The sequence below is a fragment of the Oryctolagus cuniculus genome, chromosome 2, assembly GCF_964237555.1.
Source record: "Oryctolagus cuniculus chromosome 2, mOryCun1.1, whole genome shotgun sequence".
NCBI lineage: Eukaryota > Metazoa > Chordata > Mammalia > Lagomorpha > Leporidae > Oryctolagus > Oryctolagus cuniculus.
In genome coordinates, this window is record NC_091433.1 from 65664136 (window position 1) to 65683402 (window position 19267).

At 48.4% G+C, this 19267-nt stretch overlaps 1 protein-coding gene across 7 annotated transcripts in view; it reads left to right on the top strand.

Annotated features, from left to right (window-relative positions):
- STOX2 (storkhead box 2) overlaps window positions 1–19267 on the top strand; it is a 310137-nt gene that overhangs the window by 130649 nt on the left and 160221 nt on the right. Inside the window, exon 1 of one of the 7 annotated variants that reach the window (XM_051832775.2) lies at window positions 475–853. The exons of the other annotated variants lie outside the window; for them this stretch is intronic. The gene's annotated coding sequence lies outside the window, so the exon portion shown is untranslated. Of the gene's footprint in view, window positions 1–474; window positions 854–19267 lie in introns of those variants that run through there. 7 annotated transcript variants of the gene reach the window in all.

Here is a 19267-nt window from a genome sequence, read left to right on the forward strand (position 1 = left end):
AGGCGGCAGCCAGTTGTGGGTGCTGGTAGTCCAGAGGACGCAGGGCCTTTGTGGGGCCAACTCAGTCCATCCCTCAGATGGCTGTGAATTGGCAAGTTAAGGGGGAGTAGTAAGGCCAGCACCACCCTTGCTCCCCAGGAACTCGCGATGGAAACCGGGGTGAATTTCTGCTTGCTTATGATTTGATGTTATAAATCAAATCAATCAAATCCTGAAACCCAGAGGTCACTGGGGCAATACAAATTATTTTTATTGAACTATCAGCACTGTTATTCTAATATACTTTTTGATATCTAGAATTTATTGTGCTTGTTACAATAGTCTTTATATTAGAATTGCTACATAATATTCCCTGATCTAAAGGTGGATTAGTGTGTGTTTACGTATTTGTAATGTGTCAGAGCAAGTAAATGTATAACTGTAGCTTTTGGAGGAAGCATTTTTGCTGTTTAAAGGTAAGATAGAATTCTGCAATTAAATATTAAAATATTAAAATCACGCTCCCCTGTTCTGATGTCTATCCCTATTTTGGACATAATTCACTGAATTTTTACATCAAAGAAATAACTCACTCCAGTTCCTGCGTAAGGAGACAAGGAATTATTCAAGCTTCACGAATGGAATCGAGTGTTTCAGACTGCGAGGGAGGGACTTTCTGTTTGGCCCAACCTTGTCATTATGCGGGAGATGAAGTAAGAGGCCCTCAAAGGTGAAGCAGCTTGCCTAAAGTGACACCGCTAATTAGTGGTTCAGCCAAAACCCAAGTCAGGACTTCTGGCTTTCGGTCTGGTGCCCTTTCCACTGTCGCTTGCTCCTGGCTGGGAAGAGAGGAGGAAGAAAGGAAGGGAGGGAGGTAAGGAGGGAGGGAGAGAAATGGAGGCAGAGGGAGGGAGTGGGGGAGAGAAATCAAGAAAAGGAAAAGGAAAAACGGGAGAACTGAGCCAACATGTTGCTTTAATTCTCCTACCTCTTTATAGAGTGGGAAAAATTCTGATGTGCTGTAAAAGAAACATTTAAAAATGTATCAGACCTTGTAAAAAAGATCTGGAATATTTGTGATATGCTAATTAGAAAGTATCTCATTATGCGAGAAACAGGGAACTTGGCAGAAGGAGATGCTATTCAGGGTAACTTAAGAAAACTTCAAAGGTAGGACAAAAGAGTGTGCTTTTTATTTATTTGATAATGTGCGGCTGCCATCGAACTTCTGATCGGGTCTGACACCTTTATAATAAACCCCATAGGAGCCGGGGGAATCTGTCAGACACATGGAAGGAAAAGCAAACAGTTTTGCTTCCATGTGCGCTTCCTTGAGTGGAAGCTGGGGCCTTCCCTAGCACTCGCCCGCCAGACTTCCTCCTGTAGAAACTTGTCCGTGCCACCGTGACTCTTGTGCCGGGAGATTGTGGGTCGGCAGCCACACTTGTCACTCCAAGGTGACAAGGCTCCTGCCGAGGGACAAACCCTTCGCCGCTGTTGTTGCCATACACTAATCCGATGATGCAAGTGGTTATTTGGGAAGAAAATCAAAGCATATTTGCTCTCCACCACTGCCCTCTCCCAGAGCTCTCCTAGCCAGAAGTGTTTTTTTCCAAAGAAGTCTAAATGACATGGAGAAAAACACCAGCACCTGGTTGGATTTCAAATTCAAGAGCAGATCAGATCCCCCAGGTCGTAGAAGGAGCTGCCCCCACCCCCGAGCCATCCAAAGCACCCAGGTACACCTCAGCTGTCCCATGATCTTGGCAGGAGCTCCTCTTTCCTGCTTTGGGGCAAGCATGCCCTGTCTAGTCACTGGCTTTTGCTAGAGACAATTCCTAGTGTGTTGGAGGCAAAGTGTGTCCTCCTGGGGCCTTCAGAGCTACCCAGGAAGTTGCTGAGTCTGGGGAATGTTTAGTCATTCCCCAACTGTGACAGCCTCTGGGCAGAGAAGGGTGTGAGGAGAGCTAAGGACACCTCAGAACACCAGCTCTGATGGTCGAAGAGTCTGCCTAGCAGGTGGACCCTGGAGTTAGAACCAGCTGGTTCGGGATCCCAGTTTTGCTTATTAGCTGTGTGACCAACAGCAAGTTACAGTGGTTCCTCCTAGCCTGTAGTTTCTCTCTCCTTGGCTTTATTGACTGATGGGTAGTCAAGGTCTGAAAATATTAAATGGACTGGCGCTGCAGTTCACTAGGCTAATCCTCTGCCTGCGGCGCCAGCACCCCGGGTTCTAGTCCCCGTCGGGGCGCTGCTTCTGTCCTGGCTACTCCTCTTCCAGTCCAGCTCTCTGCTGTGGCCCAGGAAGGCAGTGGAGGATGGCCCAAATGCTTGGGACATTTCTCTCTGTCTCTCTCTCTCTCACTGTCTAACTCTGCCTGTCCAAAAAAAAAAAAAAAAAAAAAACAAAAAACTATTAAATGGAAACTTCCAGCAAGAAACAAAAGCTTCCAACTGTGTGCCATTCTGAGCAGAGTGATGAAGTCTTATGCCATCCTGCGTTGTCCCACTGGGACACGAATCAACCCTTTGTCCACATATCCATGCTGTATGTGCTACCCACTCGTCCATTTAATAGTTGTTGCAATGACTAGGTCAATTGTGGCGGTATCGCCGTCCTTGTGTTCAGGTAACCCCATTCCGTGTCATAGTGGCCCCGCAAGCAAGAGCAGTGATGTAATGGAAGCACCAGGTATAAAGCATGGAGGACAGGTGAGCTGTGGTTCCGGGTGGCAACGCTGCAGGGAAAGGAGGGGGAGAACAGCAGGTGAGGGGGTGCGGTGCTATCTCTGGGTGCAGGCATCCACTGGGGATCCCGGGATGTGTCCCCTCTTGTATGGGAGGACTGTCGTGCTTACTCTCTGTGCAGCTGTTTGTCCGTGTGTACATGGGTCGCGGTGCTGCTTGTAGGAGTGTTTGGAAGGCACAATGTGACATGTGCGTGAAGTGCCCAGCAGAGTACAGGCCTCATCGTGGGACCTCGAGAATAGCAGCAGTTACCATGACTCCTACAGCCACGATTCTGTAAACATCAGTATACCAACAACCGCCTTCGTTTGCATCAGGATCCCAGAGAGAGCCCCAGTCGCAGGATGCACACCCCCGTGTCAGCGCCATCCTGGCAAAGACTGGGGCCCTCCCCATGTCAGAGAAGCCTCCTCGGCCCTCCTAGGCTGCAGCACGGTCTCCTTCCTTCTTGCTGAAGTTGGCCGCTTTCCTAACCTGCTGACATTGACTGGATACTCTTGAGTGAGGGCTTCTTAGATTTTAGGCACTAGACCACAGTGGACAAGGCAGCCTTGTTCTTGTCCCCATGGGGGCTTCCAATCTGGAGTCTGGAGTTAGACAACATCATTATAGAAATGAAAAAAATGAGCAGGATGATTTCAGACTGCGCTCAGTTATGAAGAACAGGCTAGTAAGCTGGAGAAGAACCTTCTGGAAGGGGCACATCTAAACCTTTGTGAATCAATGGCGTCCAGGATGACTTGGACCAGAGCAGCCTGCGCAGAGGGAGCCTTGGGTGGCCCTGAAGGGTGGGGGTGACTGGGGTGCTGCTGCAAGTGGGGAAGAAGAGCGGGTGATGAGAGGAAGTGACTGGAAGGGGCAGGTTTGTGTCAGGGCCCCCAAGGCTTTTGGGGAAGAAGTAGAGTTTTCAGATGAACCGTAATCAGCGTCATGAGAACCCGGGGAGGAGCTGGCGACGCCTTCCTCTCCCCTTCCTTCTCAGTGTCCCATGAGACACTCGGCGACACATTTTCCTTTGAAACACGGGGGCTCGGGGACTCCTCATGACTGGCCCATAAGGTCTCCAGCAAAGGCGCCGTGGTTTGCTGTCTCCGGCGAGGCGACGGCAGCTGGGAAAGTCTATGACCTGTGGCAGAACTCTGCCTGCCACAGTCTCTTCCTCTCCCTGGGGACATTTGGGTTATTACTGTCAGAATGGCTCGGGTCTTCCCACCTATGACCCCGATGACCTCCTGTAGGTGACCCGTTATTTGTGGAGCATCCGTGCTGTGGTGTGGATGTGGCTTGGACGTGTGCTCCCCAGGGGGTCCTGCATCCATCCACATGCATGTGTGTGTGTGTGTGTGCGTGTGTGCGTGTTCCCTGTCTTGCCGAGTGCTGCCCTGGGACTCTGCACGCGATGTGGGCTCTGGCACCTCTAGCACTCTGAGCTGCACAGATCTCTTTTCTGTACAGTTACCCCGCCTCTGGTCGTCTGTTGTAGTAGCACAGAGTGGACTCCTACAGGCAGTCCCATGAGCGAGAGCTCCTAGGTTGAGTCAACGTGGCCGGGGTACTCAGTGCCCCCCCCCCCCCCCCCGGCCTGCTGGAAAATGCTGCAAAGGCTCTGAGCAGCTCTGTGGTAAAGATCGGGACCCATCTGGCCGTTTCTCACCCCCGGCCGTAGCACCCTTCACAGGCAGCGTCCCTCGGCCTCTGCAGGAGGGCAGGTTCTGAGAAGACACCAGCCTGGAGAGCTGCTCTGTGTCTGCACTAAATGGTCTCCTGAAAGGGTTCAAGTATTTGCTGGGGCTGGAACTCCTCTCTGCGTGGAAGGCTTCGGAGCAACACTGGTAAAAGCGCTTCCCTAGGCTCAAAGGAGGAATCCGGCTGAGTGGAGATCCGGAGTGTTGAAAATCAGAAATCCACTTGTGCTGTGCGCACCAGTGTTAATTACTTTGTCCTTTGAACTCACAGCCTTTCCGTTAGCATTGTGCTGTGGTTGCTTGTACTTGGGGATCCTAGGATCTCAAAGCAGGAACCGGTCTTATCTGGTTTAAAAGATAAATATTCTAAACCCCACATGGCTTTGATTTGTGATTATTATCTACAGAGATAGATATTTACATAAAGAAGATAGATTGCTCACAGCCCGCTGTACCTGTTTCCACATAGATTGCGCTCCTTGTCATTGTTTTCTTGCTCTCACCTGGGGATTTATGCAACCATCTCTGAACTTGCACAAAATGTTTCTGCTAGGTACTCATAGAAACCCCACTGAACTCTGGGGCAGTTTGTGGGAAAGTGCCTGACTCGCTGCCAACTGCAGCTTTATAGTTCATTGTGGAGAAATTCTTTTTGTGTCTCCCATCACCTATATCTCTCACCATGTCCCAGCTCCAGCCCCATGTGTGGTATCGCCTTCATTTGGTGAACATTGAGGTCTATACTTTAGAATTACATAACTATTACCTGATTTGAATGTTCTGTATTCCCTGGAGTTCTGCATTTTTCAGAGTAGGCTCTTAGAATGTTTTGAACTATGAGGAAACATGGAAATAAGTGGACTTCCTTGTTGCAGGACTTCTCAGTGCCTTTAACATTCTAATATACATTGTTACTCTCCAGAAGTGAAATAGATTAGTTAGTATTTTCCATACTTATTTAATTAGTGAATGCCCACCTCACCCCCTTTCCTTTCTTTCTTCTTCTTCTTCTTCTTCTTTTTTTTTTTTTTTTTTTTTTTTGGACAGGCAGAGTGGACAGTGAGAGAGAGAGAGACAGAGAGAAAGATCTTCCTTTACCATTGGTTCACCCTCCAGTGGCCACTGCGGCTGGCACGCTGCGGCCCGCACACTGCGTTGATCCGAAGCCAGGAGCCAGGTGCTTCTCCTGGTCTCTCATGGGGTGCAGGGCCCAAGCATTGGGCCATCCTCCACTGCCTTCCCAGGCCACAGCAGAGAGCAGGCCTGGAAGAGGGGCAACCGGGACAGAATCTGGCACCCTGACCAGGACTAGGACCCGGTGTGCCAGCGCCGCAGGCGGAGGATTAGGCAAGTGAGCCGCGGCACTGGCCCACCTCACCCCCTTTCATAGCAACCGGCAAGAATGTTCCTCTGCAGATCTCATGTTGGGTAATACTGTTGGAGGATCACAGCCAAGACTCATTTTCCTTTTCATCCCCACAGCCAACTGTTAGGTCCTACTGCCTTGTAAGTTCTCTGTCCAGCAAAACTGATTGTTTGATACTCCTAAAATTTTCTGTATCTCCCCGCGTTTAATGTCTTCTCATGGCACTCTCTCTTCTCCCATTCCACACTAGCCAGTATGCAATGCTTTTCTGTCTACTGTACCACCACAGTTCTTCAAACACAAGTTCCTTTTTCTTTTAAAAGACTTGTTTATTTGAAAGGCAGAGTTATGGAGAGAGGAGGAGGAAGAGAAGGGGGAGAGAGAGACACAGAGAGAGAGAGAGAGAGATCTTTACTTGGGCCCTCCTCCACTGCATTCCCAGGCACGTTAGCAGGGAGCCGAATTAGAAGTGGAGCAGCCGGGGACTTGAACTGGTACCTCTATGGGATGCCGGTGCTGCAGATGACAACTTTACCCACCTCTACATCATGGCGCTGGCTCCTGTGAAGAAGGCTTTCAACCACAAAGGCATCAAGAGGCAGGTTAAGCAGAGTTCAGGTTAGTGAGTGAGGTGACAGTCTATGCTCTAGGATAAATTGGAGACTGAGGATGAGTAAAGCGGGGGTTCATTTGGGAGCACTGTGCGTCTTTGACCATGATCGTGGCCCACAGACCTGGGTCTATGGAGAAAGCTTGGAGCCTGGTTAGGAGAGAGGACGATGCGCATGCAGCTGTCTGCCTTTTGAGTGGATCTGAGGTCCATCTGGTGAAATGTGTGACGTCGGTGCCTGATGCTCTTGTCCACCTTCCAGTGGCTGCACTTGCGCGGGCTTTGTTCTAACAAGTGCTTAGCTTATTTCTAGAAGGTAAGCCAACCCAGAGCCCTGTCTTTTCCTTGCTTAAGAAAGCCGAGTGCTGGTTTCCCCAGTGCCCTTTCTCTCCAGGTTTCTCTACCTGGCAGCCTCAAGCGTCATAGCATAGTGAGTGAGGAAAGCCGGCCCTGACGCTCACAGGGGTCCTGCTCCTGCTGGCGTCAGAGGAGGGTGCTTCGGGGCATCTGATTCCAGAGCCATCTGCTTTCATCAGGCACTTGGCCTGGTTTGTGAAGAAGAGGAGGGAAGGGAGGGCTGGTGCATACTGTGCAATAGTCTCCTAATTAGATCAGAATTACTGTGCAAGTGCCAGAGGCCCCGGCAGTGATGCCTGTGTTATTTGATGTCATTATAGTTTTGCCGTTAATTGCACTTCAGCTGAAAGTTTCAGAGCTCCTTGTCAGTGCACCTAAAACTTCACCAATTTATATTTTTGGAACTTCCAAATGTATGTTTTATTGCATAAAAATAACTGGATCGGCCGGCGCCGTGGCTCACTAGGCTAATCCTCCACCTAGCGGCGCCGGCATACCGGGTTCTAGTCCCGGTTGGGGCGCCGGATTCTGTCCTGGTTGCTCCTCTTCCAGGCCAGCTCTCTGCTGTGGCCAGGGAGTGCAGTGGAGGATGGTCCAAGTGCTTGGGCCCTGCACCCCATGGGAGACCAGGAGAAGCACCTGACTCCTGACTTCGGATCAGTGCGGTGTGCTGGCAGCAGCGCGGCGGCCGCGGCGGCCATTGGAGGGTGAACCAACGGCAAAAAGGAGGACCACCGCCCCGTGTGATAAAATATGATGTGGTGAACAGCTTTGTAGCACTTCCTATGTTCCAGGAATGGCTCTACATGCCAAGTGTATCCAAATGCATTCAGTTCACCTAGTGACCTAGCTGGTCCTGTTATCATGAGCGCAATAGTGGAGATGTAGAAACTGAAGTAGAGAAGGTACAGATTGAGCGTCTATGACCCGAAATGCTTGGCAGCAGAGGTGTTGTTTTTTTTTTTTTCCAGATTTTACAACATTTGTATATTCATAGTGTGATATCTTGATGATGGGACCCAAATCTGAGTGTGTATATATGTGTTTCATGTATACCTTGTATTCAAAGCCTGAAGGTCATTGTGGACAGTAGTTTTACTGTGCCTGTATTTGATAGTGTTCTTTAATTTGGGAGGGGGAGAGGGAGAGGCAGTCAGAGAGTGAGACCCTCCATCCCCTGGTTTGCTCCCCAGAGACCACAGCAAGGCTGGGCAGTGCTGAGCCTGGCATCAGAAACACAATCCAAGTTCCCTGTGTAGGTGGTAGGAACACAATTACTTGGGTCTTCACTGCTGCCTCCCAGGGTCGGCCTTGGTAGGAAACTGGAGTCAGAAGTTGGCCAGGAATCAAACCCGGCTACTCCAGGCTGGGGTTGGGCATGTTAACCACTAGACTAAACTCCCACCTCTGTGTCGGTGTTCTCACTGTCACATGAGGTCAGGGGTGGAGTTTTCCACTTGTGGCATCACATCAACACTCAAAACATTTTGGATTCTGGAACATTTCAGTTTTGGGGTTTTTGGATGAGGGATGCTCAACCTGTAATTGGAATTGGAATGGGACACCTGAGATTTGAATCCTCGCAGCCTCGGTCTGCAGGCGAGGTCCACGGTCTGTGCACTTAAGCGTTCCATTATGTTGAATTCCCTCCATGGTAATTTTTACATTCACTGCGGCACAGAAAGATGTCGCTAGTGCCGTTACACTAGAGGAATGAATGAATGGATGAAACCTGTAGTATCCCAGGTAGGAATCATGTATTTCTTCTTTTTTTTTTAAAAAAAAATTATTTATTTGTGAGGTAGAGTTACAGCAGAGAGACAGAAAAGTCTTCCATCTGCTGGTTCACTCCTCAAATGGCCACAATGGCCAGAGCTGGGCAGATCCGAAGCCAGAAGCCAGGAGCTTCTGCTGGGTCTCCCATATAGGTGCCGGGGCCCAAGCACTTGGGCCATCTTCTGCTGCTTCCCCAGGCCATAGCAGAGAGCTGGATCGGAAGAGGAGCAGCTGGGACTAGAACCAGTGCCCATATGGGATGCTGCACAGCAGGCGGAGGCTTAGCCCACTCTGCCACAGCGCTGGCCCCATCATGCGTTTCATAAAAAAGTTTATTTCTCTTTTCTTTCCATGTATTCTTGTGGGAATACAAATGACATTTAAAAGTTGCAAGGTGGGCTGGCGCCGCGGCTCACTAGGCTAATCCTCCGCCTTGCGGCACTGGCACACCAGGTTCTAGTCCCAGTCGGGGCGCCAGATTCTGTCCCGGTTGCCCCTCTTCCAGTCCAGCTCTCTGCTGTGGCCTGGAAAGGCAGTGGAGGATGGCCCAAGTCCTTGGGCCCTGCACCCCATGGGAGACCAGGATAAGTACCTGGCTCCTGCCATCGGATCAGCGCGGTGCGCCGGCCACAGCGCACCGGCTGTGGAGGCCATTGGAGGGTGAACCAACAGCAAAGGAAGACCTTTCTCGCTGTCTCTCTCTCTCTCTCTCACTGTCCACTCCGTCTGTCAAAAAAAAAAAAAAAAAAAAAGTTGCAAGGTGGTTTTTAGGAGGAGGTAGTGAAAGTGGAGTGACTTGAAGTCAAAGCAAGTGGGTTGCAGATTTTGTATCGACTTGGATGACTTGTGTGACCTTGACCAACTGGCTTTCCCGAGCCTGCTCCCCACATGTGAAGTGATTTCAGCTTTAAAGTTCAGCGTTGCAGTTCCAGAAGTTGTAACACAAGAGGTGGGGAGAAAGGATTTGGGAGAGACTTGGAACCAAGCTGGTTCCTTTTCTGAACTCTGAAAGATGAGGAGCTGGGAACAGAAGGGCTCTTCCAAGGAAACAGCCCTCATATAGGATTCAGCTGGAGCTGTTATTTTTTTTCCTGGTTTTGCTTTGCATAATTTTCAAGGAATTATGGTTTTTCCCCCCCAGATAATAAACTACTACCGTTTGGAATTTTGTCACTGTTTCCTGTTAGTGCAAGCATAATTGTCACTAACAGAAGGAGCCAAGGTTAAAGGAGTTTGCTTTTCTTTAGTTTTGTTTATGAATCAGATTTGCCATAAGCACAATACCTTGTTAATACCTCAGTTTTAACCATGGTGCTTCATGACAATAATAATAGGGTAGCAGTGACTTTTTTTTAAAAGAGTTTTATTTATTTGAAACTCAGAGTTACACAGAGAGGGAGGGAGGGAGGGAGGAAAGAAGGGGGAGAGAGAGAGAGAGAGAGAGAGAGAGAGAATGAATCGATCTTCCGTCCACTGGTTCACCACCCAGATGTTCACAATGGCTGGGTCTGGACCAGGCCAAAGCCAGGAGCCAGGAGCTTCTTCTGATTCTCCCATGTGGGTGCAGGGGCCCAAACACTTTAGCATTAGCAGGGAACTAGATCAGAAGAAGAACAAGAACACCCAGAGCACTAAAGGGCACCCACACAGGATGCCAGCATTGCAGGCAGTGGCTTAACCTGCTATGCCACAGCGCTGGCCCCAGTACTGACTTTTGTCACTCTCATTCCAGATTTAATATTTGATCTCTAAGATTTGGTCTCTCGTTGTGTATTGCAACCCTCTACTGCACAGGAAGGTCCGAGGATCTGCTGCATCACATTCATGGGAAAAGGCTCGTTTTGTTGTTCGCCATCTCACACTTTGAGAACTCTCTTATTGCTCTTGCTGAGTTTCACATTCACTTTTTCTTTAATTTTTTTTGAAAACCTGGAAATGGAGTAAAATACAGGCATATGTAAAACATTTAATCACCTGGACCTTTGAATTGTCAGTGGTAAAAGTCTTTGAAGTTTGTTTCCTCATGCCTGGTTGCCCATTGCTGAATCGATAGGCTAACTGCACTCCCCCAGATGGTACGAAATCCTAGCTCCTGGGAAAGGCAGAGTGGGGAGTGTAGACTGGAATATGGTGTATGAAATGAGCACTCCTAATGAAGCAATCATCATACTTGATACTCTATGCTACACTTAGAGGAAGGGAAGGGGGCATCCTTTCTTTATAGTTCTTTTTTTTTTTTTTTAATGATCTACCTATTTATTTATTTGAAAGAGAGTTACAGAGAGGGAGAGACACACAGAGAGAGGTCTTCCATCTGCTAATTCACTTCCCAAATGGCCACAATGGCCAGGGCGGGGCCAGGCTGAAGCCAGGTGCCAGGAGCTTCATGCAGGTCACCCACATGGGTAGCAGGCTTGGGCCATCTTTTGCTGCTTTTCCAGACTCATTAGCAGGGAGCTGGATCAGAAGTGGAGCAGCTGGGACATGAGCCATGTTACAGGTAGGGGCTTAACCTGCTGTGCCATGACTCCGGCCCCTCGTGCTTCTTTCTTCCCCACCAGTGGGCACTGTTTTATGTGTCGTAGGATCGGTGACCAAATGTTCAATCACTTTGTTTCAGCCCTGAAGTTGCCTGTAAACTTTATAGATTGTGGGGTAGATGGAGGAGGGTGCGTTGTCACCACCTGTGCCTAACAGCCTGTGTGTGTGCCCTGAGAGGTTAAAAATAGCTTTTCTGCAAATTTCCACTTTCATTTGCTGGTGAGCACTTCAGCAAACTTCATGAAATTCTGACTTTGAAACTTCCAGGTTACACTGAAAACCTACTGGCACTGTTTATGGAGAGTCAGAGATTGCAAAAAAAGGGCTTGGGAAGGCGGGCCGACAGGATGGAGATGGGCCACTTCCCGACAGGGCTCCCAGGGGCGTGGCAAGTGAGCACCAGGGAATGCCACATCTCATGTTTTCTTGGTCTCTTCGTCATGAAGAGCACGGGAACGTGTCTGGTCTGTATGAGCTTTGACCCCCCCCCCAACTGTGGGGCCCGGGAACACAGACCCTCTGTGGTTCTGAGGAGGGCTTCCCTGTGCTAACTCTGCTCCCATCCCAGCCCGGCTTCGCTCCCACAGGCTTCCTTCCTAGCTTCTGCAGTCCCTCCCATCCATTCCTGTTCCTTTAGCCCTGTGCTGGTGCAGGTCTGTGCCAGGTGCACAGGAGTCAAGGTGCACGGCTCGAAGGAGTCTTGCAGCCCCCGGGGGGCTAACCCAAGGTGTGATTCTTCACCAAGGGTCAGGGGTTCCAAGAGAGGGAGAACTGATGGCTTGGAAGAGGCAGCCTCCTTCAGCTCCTAACTCCAGATGGGGACCATCCGGCCTGGGAAATCACTGGGCGTGGCCCTGCAAGGCAACTGCATGCCATAGCAGGCTAGTTTTTAAGTTGATAGTTTTGAATGGCCTGTGGATGACGTTATGTAAATATCCAAATGACCCTTGGCACAAAAAAGGTTCCTCAGCCCTGTAGTGTGCAATTTGCATGATTGGGAAGCCTAGCAGTGTGCTGTGTCAGCCCGTGCCTTCCACCTGCTGGAGTATTCTAAGAAGATCTGGGATTTGGGCACTCGCTCTTCAATGACCCCGAATGCTTTTCTTTGGCGTTTCCACCACTGCCGAAGCCTCTCAGTGCATGAGGTGTGTGCCAGGAAAACACGTAGACGTCCAGCAATGACCCAGAAACTGCTTTGCCAGTGCAGTTTAGGGGCATTTTTAGGGAAGACATCGTAGAGAGCCGTGGGCGATTGTTGCTTTCAGCTGTTTCTGCACCTGTGCGTTAGATCGTGAGTGTCGGGAGGACCTCAAGTCATCTCGGCGTGCAGATGAGCTGGCAGAACCTGCCCCCAAGACGAATGCCAGGACAGAGGCGAGGGGCCCTCAGTTGAACTTGAAAAGCCCTGGGGAAAGAAGGGTCTGCCCATTACAAGAGAAAGAGGCCCAGTGCAGTGGCACTGCTCGAGGAATGCTGAGACACATGGCTCCATTGCAGCAGTGCTGGTCTCTTTCGCACATTCAAGACCTCAAGGGAAGCAGCAAGTTGTGCACGGCAGATCCTGGCAGAACCTCAGATGTGTGGGAATAAGGTGCCTGGCTTCACTGAACTCTCGTTTATGAAGAGTAAACCCTTTTGTTAAAACAGTATGCTCTTGGGGCCAGTGCTGTGGCATAGCGAGAAACACAGTCGCCTGCAGTGCCGGCATCCCATATAGGCGCTGGTTCTAGTCCTGGCTGCTCCACTTCCATTCCAGCTCTCTGCTATGGCCTGGGAAAGCAGTAGAAGGTGGCCCTAGTCCTTGGGTCCCTGCACCGGCATGGGAACCTGGAAGAAGCTCCTGGCTCCTGGCTTCAGATCAGCGCAACTCCGGCCATTGCAGCCATCTGGGGAGTGACCCAGTGGATGGAAGACCTCTCTCTCTGCCTCTGCCTCTCTGTAATTCTGCCTTTCAAATAAATAAATAAATCTTTTTTTTTTTTTTTAAAGAGTATGCTCTTTAATTTGAAAATAACTGGAGTGAGCACCCTGCCCCCACGCTGCTGCTGCCTTCTTTGCTCTTGTTGATGAAAACTTGTCTTTAACGTAGTGCAGTGAGTGCCCTTGAACCTTTTTGGCTTACTTGCAGTTTTAAGGATTTTCCCAGATTCATTCAACCTTGATTTTAATTCTCATATCAGACCGGAGAATGTAGCTCTGGGAGATTCAGGTGATTTTCTTAACTTTTTAATTTTTTTAACTTTTATTTAATAAATATAAATTTCCAAAGTATAGCTTTTGGATTACTGTGGCTCCCCCCCCATAACTTCCCTCCCACTCGCAACCCTCCCCTCTCCCAGTCCCTCTCCCATTCCATTCACATCAAGATTCATTTTCAATTATCTTAATACACAGAAGATCAATTTAGTATATATGAAGTAAAGATTTCAACAGTTTGCACCCACACAGAAACACAAAGTGTAAAGTACTGTTTGAGTACTACTTATAGCATTAATTCACATTGTATAACACATTAAGGACAGAGATCCTCATGGGGAGTAAGTGTACAGTGACTCCTGTTGTTGACTTAACAAATTGCCAAGGCTATGGAAGCCTTTTGAGTTCACAGACTCCGATCTTATTTAGACAAGGTCATAGTCAAAGTGGAAGTTCTCTCCTCCCTTCAGAGAAAGGTACCTCCTTCTTTGATGGCCTGTTCTTTCCACTGGGATCTCACTCGCGGAGATCTTTCATTTAGGTGGTTGGTGTTTTTTTTTTTTTTTTTGCCAGAGTGTCTTGGCTTTCCATGCCTGAAATATTCTCATGGGCTCTTCTGCCAGATCTGAATGTGCCTTAAGGGCTGATTCTGGGACCAGAGTGCTATTTAGGACATTTGCCATTCTATGAGTCTGCTGTGTATCCCGCTTCCCATGTTGGATCGTTCTCTCCCTTTTTAATTCTATCAGTTAGTGTTAGCAGACACTAGTCTTGTTTATGTGATCCCTTTGACTCTTAGACCTATCAGCATGATCAATTGTGAACTGAAATTGATCACCTGGACTAGTGAGATGGCATTGGTACATGCCACCTTGATGGGATTGAATTGGAATCCCCTGGTATGTTTCTAACTCTACCATTTGAGGTAAGTCAGATTGAGCATGTCCCAAATTGTACATCTCCTCCCTCTCTTATTACCACTCTTTTATTTAACAGAGATCACTTTTCAGTTAAATTTAAACACCTAAGAATAATTGTGTGTTAATTACAGAGTTCAACCAATGGTATTAAGTAGAACAAAAAAATACAAAAGGGATAAAGTATTAAGTTGTTCATCAACGGTTAGGACAAGGGCTGATCAAACTCCTCAGAACAATCCAAAAAGAGGGAATCCTCCCAAATTCTTTCTATGAAGCCAGCATCACCTTAATCCCTAAGCCGGAAAAAGATGCAGCATTAACTTTTTTTTAAAGATTTATTTGTTTATTTGAAAGGCAGAGCGAGAGAGAGAGATTGAGATCTTCCATATGCTGGTTCACTCCACAAATGATTTCAAAAGCCTGGTCTGGGCCAGAACGAAGCAGGAACCAGGAATTTCATCCAGTTCTCCCTCATGAGTGACAGGGGCACGAGTACTCTGACCATCTTCTGCTGTTTTCCCAGACTCAGTAGCAGGATTGGAAGCAGGGCAGCCGGGACTTGAACTGATGCTCGTATAGGGTGCCGTCTTAACCAGCTGTGCCACATCCCCTACCCCCTACCCTGATTTTCTTTAACTTTTTTTTTTTTTTTTTTTTTTTGACAGGCAGAGTGGACAGTGAGAGAGAGAGACAGAGAGAAAGGTCTTCCTTTGCCGTTGGTTCACCCTCCAATGGCCGGCGCGGCCGGCATGCTGCGGCCGGCGCACCGCGCTGATCCGATGGCAGGAGCCAGGAGCCAGGTGCTTTTCCTGGTCTCCCATGCGAGTGCAGGGCCCAAGCACCTGGGCCATCCTCCACTGCACTCCCTGGCCACAGCAGAGGGCTGGCCTGGAAGAGGGGCAACCGGGACAGAATCCGGCGCCCCGACCGGGACTAGAACCCGGTGTGCCGGCGCCGCTAGGCGGAGGATTAGCCTAGTGAGCCGCGGCGCCGGCCATGATTTTCTTTAACTTTCAACAACCAAATCAACCCCGGCAATGTCTTTGTTTGCTATGTGAAGTTTCTGGTTATTGACGCTGAAGTGCCCCAGGATGGAATGAGAGAAGCTTTTGGAAGGTTTTTAGCATGCATGATAAACACAAGAAGGCAAGCTGTGCACTCGTACAACACAGAAAATAGACGATGAACTATAAACCACCTCTTCGCAATGCTGTCAGAGTTGGTGGCCGGGACCCGCAGCCGGCTCTCACTGAGAGCTATCTGGCATCCCCATCTCTGTGCCCGATGCACTTAAACTGATGGCTAGAAGGAGCTGTTTTTGTCTTCTTTTTCTAAGCTTGTTTTTAGTGTAGCCATAGGAATCCTGTAAAAGGCTAAAAGCTGTAATGCGTCAACTTTTCAACTTGCAAAGTTATATTTTCACAATTGGAGGTAATTTGTTATAATATGTCTGCATACTTCGTGATTTCCCAGCTTTGGAAATTGGGAATGTCTCCATTCCTTAGATTAAATCAGTAAAGATGAAATTAGGCCTACCTATCACGTTACGTAGCATAGCTGTTCATCATACTCTTAGCTTGTCAACTCAGTGTCTACCTTTGCCTTTATGAATTTTGGCTTTCCTACTTCTAAATGCTGTAGTTATTTGGATAAAAGTTGGCCTAGACTCATTTTCGTGAGATTTATAAAAAGGCTTGTTAGGTTGCATAAATAGAAATGCTCAGGGACTATTTAAAGCAGCTAAAAGTTCCTATGTATGGCCGGCGCCGCTGCTCACTAGGCTAATCCTCCACCTAGCGGTGCCGGCACACTGGATTCTAGTCCCGGTCGGGGCGCCGGATTCTGTCCCGGTTGCCCCTCTTCCAGGCCAGCTCTCTGCTGTGGCCAGGGAGTGCAGTGGAGGATGACCCAGGTGCTTGGGCCCTGCACCCGCATGGGAGACCAGGAGAAGCACCTGGCTCCTGTCTTCGGATCAGCGCGGTGTGCCGGCTGCAGCGCGCTGGCTGTGGTGGCCATTGGAGGGTGAACCAATGGCAAAGGAAGACCTTTCTCTCTGTCTCTCTCTCACTATCCACTCTGCCTGTCAAAAAAAAAAAAAAAAAAAAAAAGTTCCTGTGTACTTGAACACATTGATCAGCTATTTAGAAAATTGTCCTTCTGGATCATCAATGCAAGCCTGGAGATGGTTTGCTCCTCTTTATTTTTGTGATGTCTTAATTCCAGGCTTTATGGCAGAATCAAGGATGGGCTTTTGACTGACAGGCAGTCTGTAGTGCAACATGGGGGCCTTTCCCAGCACTTGTTCATGAGCTAGTTTGGAGAATTTCAAGTTCATGTTTTTGTGGGGAAGAAATCATTGTAAATAGGGAATAGCTAGTAGACTAGCCCACCGAAGCCCATTGTGTTCCTTACACAGTTCTGGATTCTCATACTGATATATACAACGTATAATGCGATTATTTAGTCTACCAGGACAGAATGAAGTACTAGAGCCCTAGAATGCTGACAGTCCTGGTGGGTTGGCTCCGGACCTGTGTGACACCTCTAACGCTGCATGTGTGAATTTGTTCTGTGTAAAAATGGATTGTGAGTAAGTAACCATAGTAACCAAAAAGAATTGTTCAACTCTAATAACACCTCTTTCTAGGTCATTAAATAGGGTTTACACAACTGTTGTTTTGAAGGATTTTAACGACCAGCAGTACTCGTTTATTAATACTCTTTGTACTTTAGTAATTTCACCTGAATTAGGTATTACGTTGATTTTTGTACTTTCCAGTACAATGTGAATTATCATTTATAATATTGTTTCTTGGGACAGTGCATTATGCAAATGATTATAGTTTATAAATTTTAAGTTAAAGAGCATCTGTGTACATATTTGAAGTATAAGAATGAGAGTGCAATGTATTTAGTACTAAAATCTTCAGATTTAAAACTCTCTGGATAGTTCTCATAGCATTTTTATCTTTATATGGTCTTTCAAAATCATAGTTAAGAATTTCAGTTGTCACACTGAATAGGTCGTAAGCATTTCAGTTGCTACTGTGTTGAGCATGGACTTGCTGGGCAATAGAACCCTGTTTGTTGCTAAAACTATATTCTTTTTTTTTTTAAGATTTATTTATTTATTTGAAAGGCAGAGTTACACAGAGAGAGGAAAGGCAGAGAGAGAAAGGTCTTCCATCCGCTGGTTCACTCCCCAGATGGCAACAGCTGGAGCTGCGCCGATCCGAAGCCAGGAGCCAGGAGCTTCTTCCAGGTTTCCCACGCAGATGCAGGGGCCCAAGGACTTGGGCCATTGTCGCTCCCCGTCTTCGTGGAGGAACGACACAGGACCCTGCGCTGTTCTTTTGTCTGCTCGGCCCTCTCTGGGTTTGCTGCTGGTTCTTCCCGGGTTGGCTGCCGACCCTTCCACCTCCGTGGAAGGGCGGTTCCCCCGGCCACTTTCCCCACTTCCGCGGGGGAGCGGCACACCGCCGGCCGGCTCTCTCGGGGGCTGCACAGGTGTTCCCCTTAGATGTTCCTCTTAGATGTTCCTGGTGCATGTTGTCTCTCTCCTCCTTTATAGTCCTCCTCTGCCAATCCCAACTCGGCTGCCCACACGCCGAGTACGCTGCTCTCCTCCAATCAGGAGCAAGTCCTACAGTTTATTGGCTGAACTGGAGGCAGCTGTGTAGAAGCTGTTTTCTTCTCTCCCAGCGCCATATTGTGGGAGAGCAGATGCATAGAATAAGTCTTAATTCCAGTAACTTAGTCTAGTCCGAGTTGCTCCCCACAGGCCATCTTCTACTGCTTTCCCAAACCATAGCAGAGAGCTGGATCAGAAAAGGAGCAGCTGGGACTAGAACCGGCGCCCATATGGGATGCTGGTGCTTCAGGCCAGGGCGTTAACCCACTGCGCCACAGCACCAGGCCCTAGAACTATATTCTTAAACATAGAAAAGTGTACTTTCTAAAGGAATTCCTTTCTTCTTAGTTTGGCAAGTCTACATTCATGAAGTTTGCTGAATGTAAAATGTTCTTGTGAGAAAATTTACACGATTCTGTCCTGAAAGTTAAACTTAAGAAACCTGGAAATCATGTAGATACTGTGATATGTAGCTTACCAGATGGTGGTCAAAAATTGTTTTCTGAACTTTTATTTGGTTCCTTTATTTACTTATTTTAAAGATTTACTTATTTGTTTGAAAGGCAGTTACAGGGAGAGAGAGAGAGAGAGAGAGAGACAGAGAGAGAGATTGATTCCATCTGCTAATTCTTCTCCGAATGCCTGCAATGGCAGTGCTGGGCCAGACCGAAGCCAGGAGCCAGGAATTTTATCCAGGTCTCTCACGTGGGTGCAGGGACCAAGTAATTAGGCCACCTTCTGCTGCTTTCCCAGGCACATTAGCAGGGAGCTGGATTGGAAGTGGAGCAGCTGGGAATCGATCCAGCGCTCATATGGTATGCTGACATCACAGATGGTGGCTTAACCTGCTACACCACAATTCTGGCCCCGATTCCTTTGTTTTATAAAAATATATGTATTTATTCATAAGGCAGAGAGAGAGAAATTTCCCAACTACTGGTTCACTTCCCAAAAGCCTGCAATGGCTGGATCTGGGCCAGGCTGAAGCCAGGAGCCCAGAACTCTGTCCACCTGGGTGGCAGGAACCCGGGTGCTTGAGCTATCGCCTGCTGCCTCCCACGATGCTCATTAGCCAGAAGCTGGGTTGGAAGCAGAGGGGTGGGGCCCCAACTCAGATTCTCCGGTATGGGAGGTAGGTGTCCCAAGTGGTGTCTGAACTGCTGTGCTACGTGTCCACCCCCTCCTCTGTTTTAATGAATATAGGCCTGCAGTGAGGATTATTCTGGTGGGTGAGCACCATTCCTGTGTGCATTTAACAGGTTGATGTCATCCTTATGTGGGAACCCCAGTCTATATCCCTGGAAGTCACATCTGCTGCTCCAGGTAGACCCCCTCTCCCCACCGCCGCCACCCCAACCATCTTTCCCTCTGCGGAACCTCTTTAGGGAACAAGAATTCTCTGTCCTCTTCTTGGCTACCCTTCAAGAAGCCGTGTCCTTTTTTAGTGCCTGTGATAGG